The 23,144-nt window shown below is 33.2% G+C and overlaps 1 protein-coding gene across 1 annotated transcript in view; it reads right to left on the minus strand.

Annotated features, from left to right (window-relative positions):
- The window catches only part of LOC108738820 (octopamine receptor Oamb), a 404,007-nt gene that overhangs the window by 75,230 nt on the left and 305,633 nt on the right, over positions 1 to 23,144 (minus strand). Inside the window, exon 9 of the transcript XR_001938040.1 lies at positions 11,896 to 11,920. The gene's annotated coding sequence lies outside the window, so the exon portion shown is untranslated. The remainder of the gene's footprint in view (positions 1 to 11,895; positions 11,921 to 23,144) is intronic.

Genomic DNA, 23,144 nt, shown 5'->3' on the forward strand with positions numbered 1-23,144 from the left:
AAGGAATGTTTAAGGGTCCTGACAGAGTTTGATAACAGATCATTTATTTACGCCCACTTACAGGATGTTGCTTTAGGATTGCTTTTTTAAACCGTTTATTTGGTTTATCATGATGAACGTATAGCATCACAAATGCAACCTGAACTTACCCCTTGGCGGACCCTCGCCCAAACATTACGAAAATATGCGTCGTTGCCTTGGCGAGATGGTCTCCATAGGCAGTCTTCCATGAGCTCGCGGGGAAATCCCTTGATGTCCCGAAAACAAACATTTTAATACAGTTACTGCAACGAAATCATTGGTGCTATCGATCAATAGCGGACAGACGTACAACGGCAAAATAACAATATCGATTCAAGTACCTACATAAAAAATCTTTTCCGAAATACTTTTATATGTATCTACTTACTTTAATTTTTACAGAAGGATATTTCGCGAGAGGTTAAATATGTAATATTGAAAAATTTTAAGATATTATTATTCCATTGATATTACAGAGAAGGAGAAATTCAATTCTTTTTCTGTATTTACTTAATTTTTCGTACAATAAATTACTGATTCCACAGAAATATCTCACAATCAGTAATGGATTATTAACACAGAGTGACAAAGCAAATTGGCGCTAGTAGTCCATTGCAGTAATGTTTCAAAATTTTATTTCGCAAATCAATATTTTAGTGTAGTGTAAATATTAGTACTGCACGTTTTTCAGTAGATTGTCAAGAATTTTTGCTTCTCCCTAATTTCTTGACAACAAATCTTACTCCTACTAACATAAATTCTTCTGTTGCCTTATTCCTACAAACAAATTTCTTGTCTTATTGTTCTTGCAGTACATAAGAACAGTACGAGAATGAGAAGTTCGTGAAACACTGCTTTAGTGGATGCCTCAAGTTCACTCAAAGTAGTTTCATTCAATGTCTATATGCTCCTATTAAACCTCTCCGTTATAGACATCTTATTTGATTCGTCGATCCATACAATTAGATAAGATTAGATTTATTTTGATATTTGTTGTACGTCTGCCTGTTAAGCCCCGTGAAATGGATTTGGGAACCGTCAGAGCCCTTCGAGTTCCCATTTCCCTAAGCTCTGCATCACCCTTATAATAATAACTACTTTTAATTACTATAATTATAAAAATATTAATACTATCATCATCGTCATTTAAAAATTAGACTATCATCGCGTGTATATATACAAACATAAAATATCATTCGTATGTCATAAATGCTATGACCATTGTTAAATACCACCTAAAAGTTTATTCATTATTCTGATTATTACATGCGTGTTTACGTGTACTTGCGTGAATATTATATATAATTATAAATATATTTACTCCAAAGAACTTAAAATAAATAAATAAATGAAATCCTAAAATGCGTTTTATTTTCTGCGATATACCTACTACAATAAAATCATTTGGATTACTTTGAAAATAACATAAGGAGTAATTTATTAATAATTTTTGGTAGTATCTTTACTCAAAACTAAGAAAATATGTTCTTAGATAATACGAAAACTGTTGAAGCAGTTTAACCGATAAATTATCTATAAAACGGGTCATTATAGGTTTTGGAATTCAAAGTTCCTTCTCTGTATGAGAACATCTTCGACGATGCTAAAATAAATTATTAGTATTTTATTCTTTCTACCTCGCATTTCACATTAAAATTATAAACTGAAGTGAGTATATTACGTCAGTTGTATGACCCGAATTATCTGACCTTGGCAGGGTAAGTATCAGTATAAAATAGGAGAATGCTTCATTTTTAATTAATGGGTACTTAAGGGAACTTGTGAGGTAACAGAAAATACTCATTAATTGTAATTTAAATATATACAGTAATTCCTGTTTATCCGAATGGCGTTTATCCGAAATCCACTTTATCCGAAGCCAAATAAGGCGGATTTTTTCCGTAAGAACGCAAAATAAATGAGCTTTCTAACTCAGCATTTAAAAACTTTGAGTTCAAAAATATGCAGGCTTATTCACAACCACATTATACTTCATTTAGTTTCTCTAGCGATTAGCCCCTTCCAATGTCTTGGATGCGCGCTGGCAAAATCGTAGGTAGGGAGAAAAAAGCTCATTATACTCTCGACTCTTGTTCATTAAATATACTTTGTATACAGTACCTGCCACAAGTTTTGTTCAATCATGAATAGTAGTGCGAGTAGAAAACAAGCGTTAAAGCCTTTAATATGTCTTCAAATATAAATAAACATCTCGTTGATATTTTCAGTAGTAAATGGTACCAATAACAGTACATTTGAGCAATGCAATTGTAGTGAATAAAATGGTCAATTTTTCCGTGCAGTACTGTACGGATAATACGCTCCGCACTGGTTAAGAGTTTTGCCGAGAGTTGTCTCCTTTTTTTTCTGGCCTAGTGCTACTTTGCGCCGGTTAAACTGAAGGTCACATCGCTACAGAAACTAAACGAAGTATGATAGAATTCTACGTACGCATGTTTTACTATCATATTTCGTGGTATTGACGTAATTTAGGGGTTTCACGCGGGACTTCGGTTTATCTGAAATGGCTACCGTTCCAATTATTTCGGATAAATGAGAGTTTACTATATTCTTGAAATTCAGCGAGATAAAACAAACCGTACAAACAACCATTTTAAACAATCAAAATGAACTTTGAAATACCCCTTAAGCTGAGTAATGTCAAGTTGATTGTATGGACAATAATACAGATTAAACTTCGTGCGTTATAACTGAATGTAATACGTTATTGAATGCGAATTGCGCATTGATAAATGCACGTTCCCATATGCATTGTAATCATCTAAGCCTGTGTGTACAGACATTTACAGTAAATAATACTACCTTAAAATATTGATCTGAAAACGTATACGCAGTTTAGACGTTCAGAAATAAATTATAGTGCTCGTATATTAGAAAATAATTAGGGTAACATAGATAATTGATTCTCATGATAAAATACCAAATGACACAACTAAAAAGTAAAAATAAATTAGGTATTTACAGAGTTACAGTTACAGACGTCGTAGTTTTTAGAAGATGATGTCGTCTTTTCATTATTGTATAGGTAAAACTTCTAGGAATTTTAATATTGTTATGAACAAAAGCCACGGGTAATCGATACCAATGGCACCTTTGATGTACCTGGAAGCCGACAATCGCGGGTCACAAATCGTTCAACGGGCAAAATTAGCACTACTAAAGGAACATGGGGGAAGTTTTCGGAAATAATGAGGATAATAAAATATTACTCTGAAATTATAATGATAACAGATGCGGAAGAAAATCTATACGTGAATACCTTTGACACTTTTATTGACAGTGAAGCGTTCTTTTTGTTTGTCCTTGTGACACGTCCACTTTTATCAGCAATTATCTATTATTGCTGAAGTCGATGACCTAAAAACTCGAACTTAAAAGCATTACATTTAACGTATGTATGTATGTTTGTATGCGACTAATATAATAAAGTGGTAGAAAAGTACAGTCAATGCGATATAATTAGAAAAAGAACACAGACATTGCTTAGCAATTTTCTGGGATGCACGAGCGTATACAGAATTCCTTCTGAATTTCCAGTATATTGATACTGAAACAATTCATTAGTTACGAATTAGTTAGAAAGTTTGGCTGCCGGTCGGGTCAAGCGGATATATTAAAGTAATTGTGGGTGGTGCAATCTCAGAATGTAGCATAGTTCATAACACTAATTCTCTAAACTGAATTGTTTAGGGGAGATTGCTTACATGGCCATGCGTTACTGTAGCTGACGACTAAAAATAACAATCGTTCATAAGAAACCGCAAAGCTGGAATAATTTTCGGGCAACATCTTAACATTTACGAGGGTGGATTGATAAGTTTCCGGCCTAACCAAGAGATGACGCCACTAGGCCTACCTTGAGGTGACATTCTATAGTACCATCCTTGGATAGCTTGTAGCTATAGTTTCAGCCCGATCTCCTTGCTAGTGTAGGTTTGACAGCACGCTGAACAAGACGCCTCTGTGGTTTTCGTAAAAATGGAAAAGCAGGAAAATCGTGCTGTCATCAAATACTTTTATTTGAAGGGGTTAACGCCGAAGGAAATTAAAAAAGAGATGGACTCAACACTGGGGACATCCTCCCCGTCATATTCAACCGTTAAGCAGTGGGTTTCCGAGTTTAAAAAGGGTCGTGTGAGCACCTCTGATGGGCCTCGCTCAGGACGCCCCGTTGAGGTCACAACTCCAGATATGATCGAAAAAATTCATCAAATAGTGCTGGGAGACCGCAGATTGAAAGTGCGTGAGATAGCTGAGACCTGTAAGATGTCATATGAACGTGTGCAACATATTTTGCACCAACATTTGCATATGGAAAAGCTCTGTGCAAGATGGGTGCCGCGTTTGCTAACAGTCGACCAAAAATTGATTCGAAAAAACATTTCTACCGCAAATTTGTCATTGTATAAGCGTAATCCAAGCGAATTTTTGCGTCGATTCGTAACCGTTGACGAAACGTGGGTCCACCACTACACTCCTGAAACCAAAGAACAGTCTAAACAGTGGATTGGACCAGGGGAACCAACTCCAAAGAAGGCAAAAACAATTTTTTCGGCGAACAAGGTTATGGCTACTGTTTTTTGGGATGCAAGAGGTATTATATACATTGATTACCTTGCAAAGGGTAATACTATCACTGGTCAATACTACGCAGACTTATTGCAACGTTTGAGCCACGAGGTGAAAATTAAACGACCTCATCTGGCGAAGAAAAAAATCTTGTTTCATCACGATAACGCACCAGCGCACACGTCAATCGTTGCGACGGCTAAAATCAACGATCTAAAGTTTGAATTGATGCCGCACCCTCCTTACTCTCCAGACCTAGCCCCGAGTGACTATTTTCTGTTCCCTAATCTCAAAAAATGGCTTGGCGGTAAGAGATTTGCGGACAATGAAGAAGTAATCGAAGCTGTAAATGGTTATTTTGAGGAGCTTGACGAATCAGTCTATAGAGATGGCATTAATAGACTGGAACACCGCTATGAGAAATGTATCAGCCTTGGAGGAGATTATGTTGAGAAATAAAAAAAAAAAATTTTTAAAAACCTTGTTTTTCTTGGTCAGGCCGGAAACTTATCAATCCACCCTCGTATTACTCCTTTCAACTATCAATTATCGCTAAGAGTAACACCGCTGGACTTATGACATTTTGTCAATTGTATCAGTCTAGCCTAGATGATTTCAGTTTAAATAAAACTTTTATTAAATAACATAATCAATGTCAATTTTAAAGCCTATTTTACAATAAATAGTTTAAAGAATAAGAAATAAGTTTTGTATTTATCAATAACTTAATACTCATTCCACATTCAAAGATAGGGAATAGGGACAGTTCCTGAATATATTAACAGTGGATAACTATTACTATTCCTTAGAATGCGATTCCTCGATACGGTACGATTCCCCCTGGCAGTCAACACTGATACCAGCTATAATCTTAATGATGGTACTATTCCGCGTCAATTGTATACAAAATTATCTTGGGCGAAACCTTTTTGGAAAACCATTATTGTTTGCTAACATGTAAGTAAGTTTAAATATGATGAATAAACCTTCATTTATTTTTAATAATTTTTCTTTTGATTTTAAACTTAAACTGCATACAGGAAAACAAGTGCAAATTAGTCAGAGCGAAGCCGCCTTGAAAACTGGTTTATTTATAAAAAATTGTAATGTTCATTTTAGTTGTCACTAAATAAATCTGACTTGTTTGAAATCTGTTAAGTGTTAATTTTACACATTAATTTCCACTACTGAGCATAAAGCTTATCTAGTATGTTGTGAATTTTTTCGGGGCGGAATCGTACCATCAATTTTTAATGGCCAATACCCAAACATTCGAGGCGGAATGGGACTATAATTCTGAGCACGGGGTGGAATGGTACCTTTGAACCGAAAAAAATCATTACGTGACTGGTTTTCAACAGTTTTTTCAAGAAGAATGGTTTTGTGTGTGAAGGCAACGCGCTTCTAGTTGGAACCACCGATGTTTTCTATATGCTAATTTAAATTTAGAGCAAAATATTGATATATTTGAACTTCAAAACTAGTTAGTAGCTAGTTTTTTTTTCTGAATAACATTGTCAAAATAGATACGAGATTTCTAAATTTTAAAATGTACGTAATTCCCTGTTCCCTGGTAATAGGTACAACATAATAAAGTCTTAACTATCGAATTGTCCAGTATTCATTCTTAATATTAGTGATCGTCACTAGTAAGAACTTACTAGTTAACATCTTTTTCAAACCATTATTCAAATTGTTATATATACTGTAAAAATATGCGAAATCTCATAATAGATTTTTGAAAAGGGCGAATTAAAGTGAAGATTATAGAAATCTATTGTGAAGTTTATATATCTACACATTTTTTAAACTCGTATTTTAATGAACTTTAGTTTAATACTCACTATAGATAACCCATCCATGACCATGCCTACATATTGGCTATCGACTTCGACTTTTTGTGAGTTGTATATATCATTAAGGTGCTAAATTTCAATGTACTGTTTCACATGCCTTTAATTTTATCACTAATACTATTCGGATGGGGTTAGTCTTGTAAGGAATCGTATCAGGCAATATGCTGCTGCTAACTATTAGTAGTGCAGAATAAAGCAGCACCACCAAAACTAATTAGCTGTGCTATTTGTTATTGAGATTAATAACCCATAAACGTTTAATTTGCTTTTGAATTTTGTATTGTACTTCTAACTAAACGCCTCAATTTACAATATGAACTATGTACATCGAACCCGTTTGTTTGACACTATTTTAACCTATCTTGGACAACTTGTGAATTGTCTTTGAATCAGGTGAGCTGTCTTTGAATTATATGAGCACTGTTTGCATTATGTGAGCTGTTTTTTAATTATGTGAGCTGTCTGACTTAGAAACGAAAAACTACAACTTAGCTTAACTAGAATATATTAATAAAGAGGGTTGAGTTTAGGAGTCTCTTGCTAATTATTATGGATGACAAGCTTCATTGGTCATTACAAATGGAGATGGCTCCGGTAGTCTATGATTTCATCATCTAACCCATTTCCCAGTGATAGTTTAAACATTTATGGGACAATATAATTAAACATCACTTTATGACAGCCTTCTTGCTATCAACCCTGACCAATTTGTGTACACATTTAATCTTTAGATTTATTCCAGTATATATAACACTATTTTTATGCGTAGGCACAAAAGAAACCCTTCTCAAAATCGAAACAAAAGATTTTGATTCTGAAAGAAACTATTATTTGAAAAAAAGCAGATATTAAAAGAAAGTAAACATTAAGTTAAACGAGTTAATGAATAGGACTCGAACAAATGCTTTTTACTACAATAATTCTTCTCTCTTTTCGGCAGCATTTTTTTACAGTTAAGTAATTATTGTACCTAAAGGTAAAATTATTGTAGTATTGTAGCGAGCACGAGTGTGTTTGTATGCGATCGAGCCCACGTGTGCGTGAACGGCTTATCTATTCGCCGACTAGCCGCGGGCGCCTTTCCTCATGTACGTCGTATTGATAAATGTGTGTGTCGCACCTGCGTTCTGGGAGAGCAGTTAAACAGTTCAATGAAAAAATAAACTATCCGGATGTTTCCAGAAGGTTCCCGAAAGTAAACAAAAGAGTATTTAAAGGAAGAGACGATCGCCGAAAGGAGGAAGAAATAAGTTGACCGTTACAGAAGTGAATCCAGAAATAAATTGACAGTGATAGAAGTGAAATTAATAGCGCGGTGAATAGTAATATATCAACAGTAGTGTAAATAAATAGAATAATTCATAACCTAAGTTTAGTAATAATTTAAAAGTGTTTTTAAGTTCTTTAATAAATAATTAGTGTAAATAAATATTTTTTGTCGTTATCAGTCTTAGAAGTTAATTTTGTTAAACCCACGAGCATTACAGTATTTAACTCTTTGTGAAAGTCACAAGAGGCAAACAAAAGATTTCTTTTCGGAATTTTCATGAGAAAAGGCCTTTTCAAAAGCCAAGGACTACTGCATGTTTTCAGACATTTTCAAGTATTGATTTGCTAAATTGAACCCCAGACGGTCTAGGCACTTTGTAAGGTAAATTAACTTAAATATTTATACCTACATCGAAGATTTGTTTGCAACTGTCACCAAACGTTTGTCAATATGGACTCTAAAAGATCCTTTGTGTGTATATCAAGTGATCAATTGTTCCGTTTGCTCCCTGCTTGGAAATTCTAAAACTCTATCAGTTTTAATTTTGCCAAAACCAGACCTTTAAAACTTACTTATTGGATCTATATATACATATACTATTTACTCCGTTAGATTTGTTTAGTTTCTTTAATTTTTTTTATTGTAATTTTTTTTCTAGTTCTTTTTATCATATATCCTACATGGTATATCAGCCGCGTATAACACGATTCTTTGAATTCCACTACAAAGGGTTCATAAGTTCATTGTTGTCAAAGTTTGTTGTACAGAGAAATGTTTCTTGATGCTGAATATATAATTTATTCGATTTATTGCATAAAAATGCAATAACCTTCAATTCTACGATCTGCGCTAAAGTAGACGATCAAGATTTGCACGAAAACAAAATAGAAACTGTTCCATTTTCTACTAGAAATTGTTACAATTTACAATCAAATACCTATTCTCTTTGAACTGTTATTGCGTTTCTAAATAAGTTTTTTGTTTAATATGACAATTTTATATTAGTTTGCCATTTAAAAATGATATCTATTGTCAGTAACAAGATATTATCCTGGTAAACTATAGTAAATTAGAGTTTTGGAATCAGTTTAGCACAAGAGTTCATGCCGGTAAAGACTTTCGTGGACAGAAAGTGAACTGCTACTGTTCTTATTGGAGTTGCTTCTATATCCAGTATCAGAGATGAAAGGGCCTCTGAAGAAGTTCGTTATTCGTGCTAGCGAAACGTTAGGATGGAACTTCAACCAACGACAGCTTTTATTCCCGCATAAGAATAGCATCAGTTCACAAGAGTTCACGGCTTATTGATCTCAAGAATTCTGTACAACGGTTGGTTGTATCATGAACATCTACTTATTGTTAGTTCTAACTATATTTACTATTTTAAGTGTTGTTAGTATGCAATAACATGTCAACAAGTTAGTCATTCGCCCAGCTTTTGGCGGTTGTCAGTTTTTTGTTTTTTATGCTCTTCAATAAATTCCAATGAGCAAATGAAGTAACCTTGTAATTTTGTTCAATGCAGCTTTATTCTCTATAAGAAATAGAGAAATAAAAGAAATGCAACAAAACAATTAAATGCATCGCAGAATTTTATTTACAAATACAATCGGTACCGGTGAAGCTTTTTAATTACATCTTCAGATCAAAGATCTTGGCGGAATTATTAGTTACGATAAATGATAAGAAGTTGCATTTTATTGTTTTTACGTTTCCATCCGATGTAGGAACTACAATTGATGGTACAATTCATTCGGCTACTTTTATAAAATCGATCACCCTTGGGGCCAATTTCGTTAAGAAACCACGATTTATCACTATCCTTTAGTAATAAGTCAGCAAGTTAGAGAAACCGAACTGAAGTAAGTCGAGCGGTCTAATTAACAAAAACGATATCAATTTGTCCTCCGCTACGAAGAGTATGCTTCAGCACATCAAAATTGGATTCATTTCTTTTCTATATTGATATTGCGCGTGATCTCTTCCAACGAGAGAAATAAATAACAAAAACGATGATTTGGAAAAATTAAATTGACAAACAGCTAAGTATTACGTTAACAGTTTCTTTTTTTTTTTCGGATATTCTGCCTTTCGATTAGAAAAAATGAATAATGCCGCCAGAATAATCTTCCCCTTCTAACTTCTCATCAGTTTTACTAAGGTAATATAATTTATCTGATATGTTGCAGTTATCTAAGAAACTAATTACAGTGGATTTCGGGTTATAACGATGATAAAGTTATCGTCGTTATATCCGGAAGGCAAAGGTAAAGATATATAGTCACGTATGTGTGGTTTATATTCATTTACTGTTGAAACTATATATATTTTTTGAAATGATTTCCCCCATTTCATTAACAGTGAATGAGCGTCTAGGAGCCATACTTATTCAAAAGTTTACTAAACAGAGTTGCTACTCAGAATAGCACTTTGTAAATTTAACTCGTAATATCTATGAATAAATGGTAAAAGTCACTACTGTTGCTGATCATCTGTGTAGATATAATCAAAACATAAGAAAGCTCTTTGTGACTTTGATAGCCGAGTCCGGTCGCTATATTTACATGGGATTTCTGGGAATTTGTTACAACTGATTCATTAAAAACAGTCGCTGCACCCGAATTCTGCGTTACATCCGAATTTGATATACCTACATGAATTTTGTACTACAGTATGCTTTAAATTCAAAGGACTTTAACGTCGCTATAGTAAAATGGTCGCTACAACCAGTCCTAATATGTGATATCCACTGTATTCTAACAAAAAAAGCACAACAAGTAGCGACCTCTAATGTTCAGATGGATAATTTCGCAGTCATTATCATAAGGTCGTCAGTACTCAGACTCCCTAAAACTAAAACATTCCACATCCTAAACTATTTGTGAACAGTAATCTAATCTAAGTCTGTCTCTACTCCTTTGAACTCTCTGACTAGCTCTGCATGGCTGAGAAGGTGTCGTACCAACTAATCTCGTTTATTTCTTATTGACTTCCATAGAACCTCTGTTCTTCTATTCTTTCTAATACCTAATCATTTCTAACCTTCTTTATCCACAGGGTCCTCATCATTCGCCAGTAACACTATATTTCGAACGTTTTTAACCTTTTGTTTTCTGCCTCGCCCACCGTCCATATCTCGCACCCATACAGCGTCGCGCCCCAGACATACACCTTTAACAATTTTTTTCGAATTAAAATTGACCGTTCACGAGCATAGAAGTGATTTATTTTTATTGAAGGCAACTCGATCCTCCGCTATCCTCTGCTTTATATCCCTACTACTCCTTCCATCCTGACTTATTTGACTTCCTAAATACTTAAAATCAGCCACTTCTTTTTCATCTTCTATCTTTATATTTCCTCTTTGCGTACTTTTTCTTCCCTTGAATACCAGTATTTTTGTTTTACTTTTATTTATTTTCATTTTAATTTCCCAATATAAAATAAAAAAACATTATCGCTACAAATTGTTGGTCTTTTGTTCTAGAGCGGATCACACATCTAATTGAGATAATTTTTGCCGGCCATCAATTGAATTTAGTATTTCTTTAACACTACTGTCAATAAAAATCAATGAAAATCTACATTTTGAATAACTCTAGCTCAGAATTGGCACAGAAATCAATTCATAAAACTCAATAATATTCAAATGTCGGTTTTACAAGGGCAAAATTTCTGCTTGTACATGATAAATAGCATTCTGCATTTAAGAGATTCTTTAAAACCTTTTGCAATTTTATTGTTTGACTGATGGAAAGTTCAAAATTCAAATTTCATCAATCACGTCATTATCACCCTTTCATGTAATAATTCATCAAAATTCGCAAACTCCAGAGAAGGTAACGTAAGTGATTCGTCATTTTCATAATTACACACACGCTCGAAAATGTTTTGAATGAAAGCGGTAATTATGTTATTTTTAATGAGCACATTACGCCATGGAAACTATTCATTTCCATTTAATCAGGGCGCTTGTGCACGGTTAAATCGTTAGACCAATTCCTTTAAAAATGTACGATTCATATGCATTGGATTGCTGGGATTGTTTAGCAATCACGAAAATGGAATTTGCTTTAGCTTTTTATTTCGAGAACCAACTGTAGGAAGTAAGTAACTCAAATTGGATTGAAATATTTGCAGAACATCTAAAAGACTTACCAATCAGGATGTTGCGATCCGTAACCTAAAACAATAAAAAATAATCACTAACAAATATAGTACTGGTATCATTAATGAATACATGAATATAGATTTTGGTAATTGCAGTCAATTACAACTGAAACAATTTTTTAAATAAAGTATACGATAAAAATTGATACGAAGAAAATAATTTAAATTTTAAGGTGAATGTGGAAGCAATTCAGATAATTTTACTCCATTACATAATAGAGGAATTTCAACTTTAAACATATTTACAAGGAGGCTGTCCATAATCAGGCGTTGCAATCCTGTTACTTGGGAAGGATGGGGTCAAGGTTAGCGTTACGTAACAAGTTTAGAACTTTACAACTCTGATTTATTGTAATCCGATAGATATACAAATCAAGAGTAGTTTGATAAGTAATAACACTATAGCGCATAGTTTAATAAGGCCGGAAGTTAATATTCTCGATAGAGCACCTTAGTAACAGGCAGCATGTCAGACATTTGGAGCTTACAAGGCAGTACCGTCAATGTATATTTTCTATACCTATACTAACGATTAACAAATAATTACGTCATCCTATAAATTATTTTCCATTGTTTAACAAGGTGGCGCCATCAGGACCCTCTTTTCCAATGGGCACTCTGGGCAAGTGTCAGCAGGGATACCCCAGTTCCTACCAAATCCATTCACCAACTGAAGACCGATATTTATTACCCCTAACTATATTATTTATTGTGATTGTAAGAAAATTAAAGAAATAAAAATAATTATTAAATAANCATATTACAAATTGTGGTTTAGGTATCTACTCATTATACCCTGTTCAATGATATCAACTTTACAACGGTAGATATGAGTTTGTTTGCAATCCTTTATTTCTCCTTCATAAATTTTTGATTTAAAGATTTTTTCACGACTAATACAATACATTGTGCTTTAGAAAACTATCGGATAACTCAATATAAGTATTCAAAATGCATATTCTTAAAATTACTTTCTCTGAGTTAGCTAATTAGCTGAGTAGGTACTACCACAGCCAGGGGCGGCTCGTATATTTAGGCGAACGAACTGCTAAAAGAAATAGATATTTATATATAATTTATATATGACGTAATAAGTTAGTGCATCTATCTCACAGTCGACGCGACGCAAATGTGCTTTCTGTTTTTACAAAATAATTCTCTCTCAACGTTATAGGGCTCCATTGCCTTTATGTGCCCCGGGTTTCTAATATTAGGTTACAGTCGCCTTGGACACCGCACTTTAGTAGAAACAAAATATTGAATGGTGTTACATGACTGAAAAATCGATAAAATCTAATAAATGTTTCATATTTTCATATTCATTTACCTACAAGTTATTTACAATTAGATGACTCATAATGTAGGCAATCCAATCTACATTTCCTTAATGAAAATAAACATAAATAATCATTTTTACATAATAAAACATATTTCATTTATGCTTCACGTTTACTAAATCACAATCCCCAACTCTTATAATAACATTGAAATACTTCACACAATCAATAATAAACAAGCAATACCTTTAAATTTTCATTACTTTCAGAAACTATTAAGCATAAAAACATTGACAATCTAATAAATGAGTAAAGAGAATTAAGGATTGTACGTATCTGCGACCTAGTATTTCCATAACTACAACTAATTGAGAAAATTTTTGCTAGCCACATTGCGACATTTTCAACGAGATGACGTTAACCATATAAAAAAAAGCTGAAGTTCATTACTTTAATTAACATTATCTAATTATCTATGCGGTAAAATAAAACTTTCTTCGTTCATTTTAAACCATAAAAAAGTTGTGTTTAACATTAACGTATATTAGTTTATGTAATTCTATTTATTATTAATTATTCTGGAAATATCTAGTCTTTTATATGTATCTATACAAAGGAATTATATGTATAAACATGCATACTCCGTATAAGCCTATGTTAATCTTGCTAACATTGAACTTCTTTTCATATTTTTCAGAAAATAAGCGGTGAAATGTACTTATTTACATATTTATTTCGTAAAATCCATTACAGTTTAATGAAGGCAATACTATTTTTACTTCAGAAAGTACTAAATTAATATTTAAGTAATTCACCACTGGTAACTCCCTTCTATAGTATATATTTAGGAACAAACATTTGTAAACATGTGAACGTTTACAAATTTATGGGAATATACTGTTATATATAGTGAACGAATATTATATGTTTATTTTGATGTATAAGCACTTTAGTGTTATATTAGGTAAATTTATATAGTTTAGAACAACTTAGTCAATTTCATGTTTGCCAATGGATAAAAACAATTTATTTACTCNAATAAATAAATAAATTAATAATTTAGTAATAACAGCCTATCTTCTTATATAATAGGAGAACGTGAAAAATGGCAGGAGACCATTACAGGGTGAGTGAAGACGGCAAGAGACTTCATTGCCATGCATTATGTGCTTTTTTGTGATCTTGGATTTGACTCCTCTACATTATAATAATCCGCCATTTAAACGGTCGCTAATCGAACTACAATCCCAGTAGGAAAGTCTGTATTAGCTTGCAGTTTTAAACAAATAATTTAAATGTATCCAAATACTGATATGCAAGAGAAAAAATAGGGAAGAGCGAATATGAAGATAGGAGACGAAAAATTAGAAGAAGTGGTCAATTTTAGGTATCTAGAAAGTCAGATAAGTCAGGACGGAAGGAGTAGTAGGGATATTAAGCAAAGGATAACGCAGGTTCAAGTCGACTTCAATAAAAAGAAGTCACTTCTATGTACGGGTGCGAAACATGGACAGTGTGCGCAGCAGAAAAGAAAAGGTTAGAAGCGTTTGAAATGTGGTGTTGCAAGCGAATAATGAGGATACCTTCGATAGAGAAGGTTAGAAATGAAGAGGTATTAGAAAGAATAAAAGAACAGAGGACTCTACAGAAGTCAATAAGAAATAGGCGAGACAGGTTGGTAAGACACCTCAGGCATGAAGGTCTAGTCAGACATATATTAGAGGCAGAAACGGAAGTTAGGAGGGGTAGAGGTAGACCTAGATTAGATTACTGTTCGTAAATAATCAAGGATGTGGGTTGCTCTAGTTTTAGGGAAATGCGAAGATTAGCTCAGGATAGAAAAGAGTGGAGGCGCGTATCCAACCAGTCTTAGGACTGACGACCTAATGATGATGATACACCAACTTTGTAAATAAGAATTTTTGGATAGTAGGTATGTAACAATACCAAATCGGTGATTCATTAAGATTCATAATGCATCTAAAAAATGACTAGTTCATCACGTAACTGAGTCAAGTAAACAAAATTTTAATTGGGACTATCTGGTCTTAATAAAGCCACTTCAAATGAAAAAGTAAAAATAAAATAACAACCAACCGAATTTAAATAATCCAATTATAATATAACGAGAAAGCGGAGACGGATGAGCCTTTTTTTTAACATCGGAAGAGAATGAGTTAGGAAAGGATGATTACATTCGAAAGTTACCATCCCTTTTAAACTTTTTTTCCCCTATGTAGAAGGAGCGAGTTACAGAATTTACATTTAAACTAAGTTTTCTCTCTTAGAGTTTTGTTTTTTACCCGGAAGCGCCATCAAAAATTTCCTCACGTTTACTCCCTTATCGTTAGTTCATGGTTCTCTTACTTTACATCACGCAGTTCGTCGCGTCGCCGGTTAGTTAGCAATTTTTAAGGCCACCCTACAGTAGAATTATTTAGTCGTCAACGTGCAATTTGACAAAGATAAATTTAAGCAGTTTTCGTACGTCTCGATGCCGAGATTTTTTCACTCTTGTCGAATTTTCAAGCGAATGATTAATTTCTTCCAGTTAACAACAGGGAAGCGCAGATTTTGAAACTTTACTTTAATCAATCTATCCGACGTCAATGAGCTCTTGTATTGGGTACATCCAGCTATTGCACCTCTTGCAATTTTCAACATCAATCTTCGAATATCAGATTCTTTCTATGATGCACGGAAATCACAAATCAATTTTTTTTTTTTATTTTTTATGGATCTACCCGACATACCTACTTTTTAAACATAGGCAATCATCAATAGTAACGAAAATTACAAAATAGATTACCTTGACTTGTACCTATCCACTGATACTTACGTAATTAAAACATACTCAGTTTTACTCGTCGCTTCGCTCACGTTGATGCTTTTTTTAATGATTTAATCATTTCAGTTTAACTCCGAACAATGTGCGTATGATATGAGTAATAAAGATATACATTATCAAACTCATTTAATCTTGTCGGGAAGTCGAGTTGATATGCTGGACGACCACACACAACTCATTACAAATGGTTAGAGATATGTCGCTTCTCTTTACCTGGATGCGCAGTGACAAAATTCAAACCGTTTGTGCCTAGTGTGTATTTATTTCATTAGCGCAAGTTTCCTCAAGGTCACATCTGTAACTGTTCGAAATAAGTTGTAAAACTAATTTTTTTATGTCCTTTGCTGCATCCTTGACAATGTGTGTACAAAATTTTGTAATTAAGTAAATAAGGCGTGAAATGGTATTAAGGGAACAATTGGGCTCAAACTTACTTTAAATATTTCGCAAATTATTAGCTGATAAAGTCAAAAGTCCGGTTTGTAGTCTACATCGTCAGCAGTTGGTGGCTGATGATGAGATTGGTTTCCCGATGATTTTACAATTTTTGCATGCTAACAGTATATGAAGTTGGCATGCAAACTGGTTTTCGGATTTCCCGGGTCGCGGCTTTTTGTTGGTTTTGACGGCTACTTTACAGCTAATTGTCCTATTGGCTTATATTTTTGTCTACTAATTTTACCATGCTAGCATCAAAGATGTAACAATTTAGATACAGAAAGTTAGCGGTATGTAGCATTGTCGGATAATTCAATCATCCTATAAATGAATTGTTTTTTAGCAATATGCCACCAAACTTTACTGTTAATTAGACATTTTAATTGTATATTTAATTTAATTAATTTTTTTTTCTAAATTCATGCTTAATATACTAATGATGCACATAAAGTTGTCAACCGTCTTACATTTTGAAAGACGACTGTTGTCCTGTGCCCAATTAAGACCCTTTGCAAAACGCAAAATGTCCTGAACATTACTACAAACAATTAATAAAACCAATATTCTATGAGTAAAAATAGATTGCCCTGAATTTCTCTCCAGTGTCCTGCACTTTTATCCTTCTTGTTGAGAGCATGGACGCATCCACTGAGTGTGGATGGATGAATATTCACATCTATGGTCAATAAAATACCTATGCTCTGTCTTATCTGATTTGTGTGTGCACTATCAGTATTCTTGTTTAGTTTCATTCATTTAAATAAATAGTAATACAGAACTAATTATTGCTTTTGCTTTTTCATCACTTCTTATCCCGAAAACATTAATGTTAGCAACCGTAAATGCGTAACATAACGAAATGGTGGGATGTGAGGTCAGGTCAGGTGTTACGATCCTGTTACCTGGTGAGGATAAGAGTCAAAAATTAATGAATTAAAATGATTTATGGACAACCTCTAAGCATTTTTGGTACGTTAATACGCCACTGCTTTCAACTATTATTTTAACATTCGCAATAAAGATGATGAATTACAGTATTATCCTTAACGACATATGTCAACTAGATATACATAATATAAAGCAAGCTTATCACATCAATGACACTGTCAAACTAGCAACAGATCCCGATAATCACGCTAGTTAACGTAAGAGTTAATCCGCCTCAATAGAGATTAAGTGCATTATGCATTCCCCAATTTCAAAGTGGTGGGAGGAGGAAGAGCTAAACATCTTGTATGTCGTACTTAATTAGATCACCGGATTATACAGTACTCAATTAAACCTGCACAATTTACTTATTTAGAACGTTCAGTTCATCAGATAAGATAATGGGTATTTAATTGCGCGCACAATAGCAAACAAATTAGGAAATGGAGACATCGCAAATAATTTGTAAACTAAGTAGTGGAGTAAAAATTTGTAACCGGGTAGACTTTGGCGAACAACATTCTTACTGGGTATGCTAAACTAACGTAGCCAAAAATCTACCGAAAAAAAATGTTCGCATCCTATTTTATGTACTTTAATTATTAGATGTGTAGCTTGAAAGCGGACCATTGCATGAATTAACGATTATTATAAAATGAGCAATATATTAAAAACAAAAAAAATAATACTTGGATATCATACTTAAAGGGAGTATTTAAAATACGTATTTAACCAAAAAAATAAAAAAAGGATATTCAGACCTTTAAACTTAGTACTTTTCCGAAAACAAAACGTTTTCAATCGTCAATATCAACGATTAATATCGTGATATCGACACATGAAGAATAGATAATCAATTTGAAAGCGAAGGTGTGTACTCAAGTTCCAATGATTTATTTTGTGGATACATTTACATTATCATATTAATTTTTGCAATGCACAAAGCTGTTAGCTGCTTTTGTTGTTTTTTTTTAATCCAACAACAATTAAAGAGAAAAAAAGTAAAAATCGATAAAAGGACAATTGCAAAGGTTTAATTAATCAATTAAGTTTACCACACTTCATAATTTTACTAAAGATTACACATGCATACATGATGACTACTATGGCATGTTTAAGTTGATAAACAATAGTGCGAAATTAATGTTATTTGATTAAATCAATTTCTTTTTAAATTCGTAAATGATTGAAAAATTCGAGAAGAATACGACAATATATAATAACTACCCAATTCGAACCGAAATTACATTTTATTTTCGGACTTTTTCTACCTCTTGGTGGGCCATTTCGTATCCGCCATTTTGAATTTTGCAAATCTGACATCAAGTCAGCATACACAATAACACCTAGTACCTGATTTTCAATACTTTTTCCTCAACTAATCAAAATATATCATTTAACAACTAAATTAAACTAATTTTACATTTTGTTTTTTTATTAATAAGCAAATAGAGATTTAGCGTATAACATCAACCGATAGACACTTTTTATGAATTTTTATGCAGTTACAAATTAATTTGAAACACTAATATTCTTTCTTCGAAATGGAAATCTAGGACAAAAAAAAGGCGTACGAAACAATCTATTTATTAATATATAAACCAGTGGTGTTGTGCTAATTTTTTTTTTACCGGAACGCGTACCTATATATAATTATATAGACAGGGCCGATCCTGGGTAGGCGGCCGCTCTGTGCGGTCTCATGTCCCAAATTTGACGACGACGGGGATTTCCCCCAATTTTCGCCCGTCGCCAGAATCGGCCCTGTTCACGGTTCGGAAAAACGAGCCGGTTCGTTCCGGTTTTTGTTCCGGTTCGGGTTCGGTTCAAACCCTTGTTTATAATAATAGATACATATAAAAATTCGTCAAAAATTAGAAAAAAAATCAGCAATTCTTTTTATCAGAAATCATCTTTAGTTCCGGAACGCGTTCTTGTTCAAAAAGGAAGTACCGGAACGACGTTCCGCAGCGTTCCGGCTCGACAACACCACTGATATAAACCCAGAAGGAAATTAAAAAACAAAGAAACGTAGTAGATTGATGAAAAACAAAAACGGTCTAAGTCATGATAACCCTCTCTTCATGATTGATAATACTCCTATCGAAATCAGTCCAGTCGAATTGATAATAATTGATCCGTTTAGTACTGGTATGTGTCTTAATATCACACGAATAACTGCGTGAGTTTAAAACTAGTTTGTTTTTTCGATACTACAGACACAATAACTTCTACTTTATTAAAATGTATAGATGCGTATGCGAATTTTCTGCATTTTTCACCTTGACCTGCTTCCTATGAGAAATCACGGCTCCATCACTTTTGTCAAGAAGCTTTAACTAGATTGTTAGAATGCATCGATTTACAAATCCTTTAGTTATTACCTACTTGTTCATGAAAGACGCGTTTGGCAGGCATCTACATCAAAGCATAATGAGTGTATTAGGATATAATGGAAGCATTATTATTATTATTATGTAAGCCGCCTCTTCTCTTTCCAACGGAAGACGATACATAATTTCGACGGGGAAATGGCTGCCTGCGAAGATGCCATGCAGGAATCGATTAAGTAGACGAATCGTCTCTTTCTTCGTCAACCACTGCTTTGAAATCCAATTACCTGAACACTTGCCTAGTTTTACGACAACTAATTTTCAGATATTGCAAGATAAAACCGGCGCGCTCGTTGGCATTCGCCGGCCTAAATTCAGAAGCTCAGGTTATCGTAGAAGACCTTAGACGAGCCAAATTGAAAGGATTTTGGAACGATGTAGATGGCACAAGGATTTCCAGTCCGTTAGAGGATTTAGCCTAAGTCAGAAATCCATATAAAATGGAAAAACTACTTTTATAACTGAAGACCCTTTAAACTTTTAATAAAATGTAGATATACCAAATTGGAAGTAAATTTTCCAAGAGAATCGAAATTTGACGAAAGGTAAAATGTTTGTTAAGATACTTAGAAATTGAAATATTTCTCAAAACGTCTTATTTGCTTACTATTGTAAAGAGATATTAAAATTGATAAGCAACAAAAGTTAGTAATAAACCATCTTAGATTTACAAAATATGATGTCATTGGTCATTAGATCATATTACACATAATATATACAAAATACTTTGTTGTATTGCATTATTCCATAATAATTAAATGTTTTTTTGGGCATATTACAAATTGTGGTTTAGGTATCTACTCATTATACCCTGTTCAATGATATCAACTTTACAACGGTAGATATGAGTTTGTTTGCAATCCTTTATTTCTCCTTCATAAATTTTTGATTTAAAGATTTTTTCACGACTAATACAATACATTGTGCTTTAGAAAACTATCGGATAACTCAATATAAGTATTCAAAATGCATATTCTTAAAATTACTTTCTCTGAGTTAGCTAATTAGCTGAGTAGGTACTACCACAGCCAGGGGCGGCTCGTATATTTAGGCGAACGAACTGCTAAAAGAAATAGATATTTATATATAATTTATATATGACGTAATAAGTTAGTGCATCTATCTCACAGTCGACGCGACGCAAATGTGCTTCTGCAAAAAAGCGTTTTTGCCGGCCGTTCTGTACAGAAGATCAAATGAATTCTTCGTATATTTGGTGGTGTGTCGCGATCAGAGATGTGATTTATTTAAAATAGTTGTATTTAAAATGCAAATACAAAATAAAAAATACCTATTTTTTATCTTGCATTTAAATACTTTTTTGAGAAAAGCATTTTGTATTTTATTTACATTACTTTTCCAAACGTATTTTCTATTTGTAAAATACAAAATACATTTTTGCCTTTAAAAGTTTTGTATCACTGATCAAACATATAAAATGATGAATGAAAGTTGCTCACATTGGCCACTGAAAGTATTAGAATCTTACATAGTGGACAGAGAGACATTTCATAAATGCCTTCAAATTAGTTAACTGAAGACAGCCTAAAAAATTCTGAACTCCTTGAAAATGGATAATCTAGAATATTGAATCGATATTGTTTTCCGGGTTCAACGTCGTAAATGCCTATAATCAAAATCCTTAGAAAAGGATTCGAAAAACTTCACTTATTAGATGAATCCAAAACTAAAGAAACTATGGATTCCATTTCTTTCTCTTATTACAATATGCAAAAGATCAGAAACAAAATGGGGTTGTAAATATTTTGATATAAAATGACTGATGTTAATTTTAGATAAATAAAATTATTTGCAATCGTATTTTGACTGTTTGATCTTTCACGTTAAACAAACTATTTTGGCATCAGTGTCTTTTTTCTAATTAAAACGGGTGGGAAAGCCGAATAAGGAAGCATATAGAAAAATTATTTATTGCTGAACTGAAGAAACTATAACAAAAAGATAGAAAAACTATAACGCAATCACTTCAGACAGAAAAATATGAATCATGCTTATTATTCCCAGCTGGTTATATAGTGCAAGCACCACTACTAGTCTAGAAAAACTTCAATATTTAAAAAATGAACAAATGCCTGCAAGGTTTTCTTAAAAAATATTTTATACTTGAAAATTGAAATGTAAAAAATTAAATAGGTACTATAAGAAAGTACAGGACTGACGCTGGAAGCTAGCGGAAATTTTAAAATGGCGTGGATGCGCGGTGGTAAAAGCAGGCAGTTTTAGGTATAAAGATTGCAGCCCTCATTCTTCAGTATTCCTATCAGGGGCGTATATTAAATATTTAAAAATAGGGATTAGTGAGCAAGTAATGGACATACAAACAGAAGAACTAATTGTTGATGTTGGTGACAGTGATAGAGATTCCCATGATGACAGTGAATGTGAAAACTAACTATAAAACAAAAGCAATAGGTTAATTTTTTCTTTTTGATAAGTCATGTTTTTACATTATTTTCTAGTACGCTACTGTCCTATCTGTATTAATACTATAATTTACGCCTACTGAAAGCTTATTTGTGTATGGGTTCCAAGTCTTACCCAAATAGGTCATAAATGGGCAAGTACCTGCGCGAGCGCTCACCAGCTTCCTTGGTCAGACCTGTATCTATTGAAAAAAAGTATTTTAAAAATACGTATTTTACATTTAGCATTTAAAATACCAAAGGGAAATCTATTTTGTATTTTACATTTGAAATAAAAAATCAAAAAAGTATTTACATTTTCTATTTAAATACTTTTAAAAAAAAAATTTGCACATCTCTAGTTACGATATCCTTTATATTAAGTAAGTACTTCACCGCTTCTCTCTTCGCCCATTTCATAATACAAGGCCACAAATGGTTTTTTATTTTCCGATCAAAGCTTTGCATTCCCAAATTTATTTACTTATATCAAAATTTGATAACTTCAACGAGAAGATTATAGACAAGTTTGCCTCTACGGTGGATCGTGGGATTGAATTAATAACTTACAAAAAATAAGTGAGTAAACATTTGCAGAACACTCACTCCATTCCAACACTGGCCGCAACTGACTACGCTTTCAATTTTTTTATTATTAGATGAACTTAATCTTCTTAGGCAGCTGAATGGAGGTTTTCATATTTTTTATTGTGATAGTAAAGTCAATCCCATTTTTATTACTTTGTGATTACGTGCCCAAAGAAGTACGAAAGAAATATACTGCTATCATGAATCGTAAAATAAATTTGCCTTGTTTAAAGACATTAACTATCGAAATTTCTTATTGATTGGCTCCTATTGGTTACCATTTTCCTTCCAATATCAAGCAGTAGCAACTACGTAGAACAGATAGTTATAAACTTTCCGAAAT

The sequence above is a fragment of the Agrilus planipennis genome, unplaced genomic scaffold (genome assembly GCF_000699045.2).
Source record: "Agrilus planipennis isolate EAB-ADULT unplaced genomic scaffold, Apla_2.0 scaffold133, whole genome shotgun sequence".
Taxonomy (NCBI): domain Eukaryota; kingdom Metazoa; phylum Arthropoda; class Insecta; order Coleoptera; family Buprestidae; genus Agrilus; species Agrilus planipennis.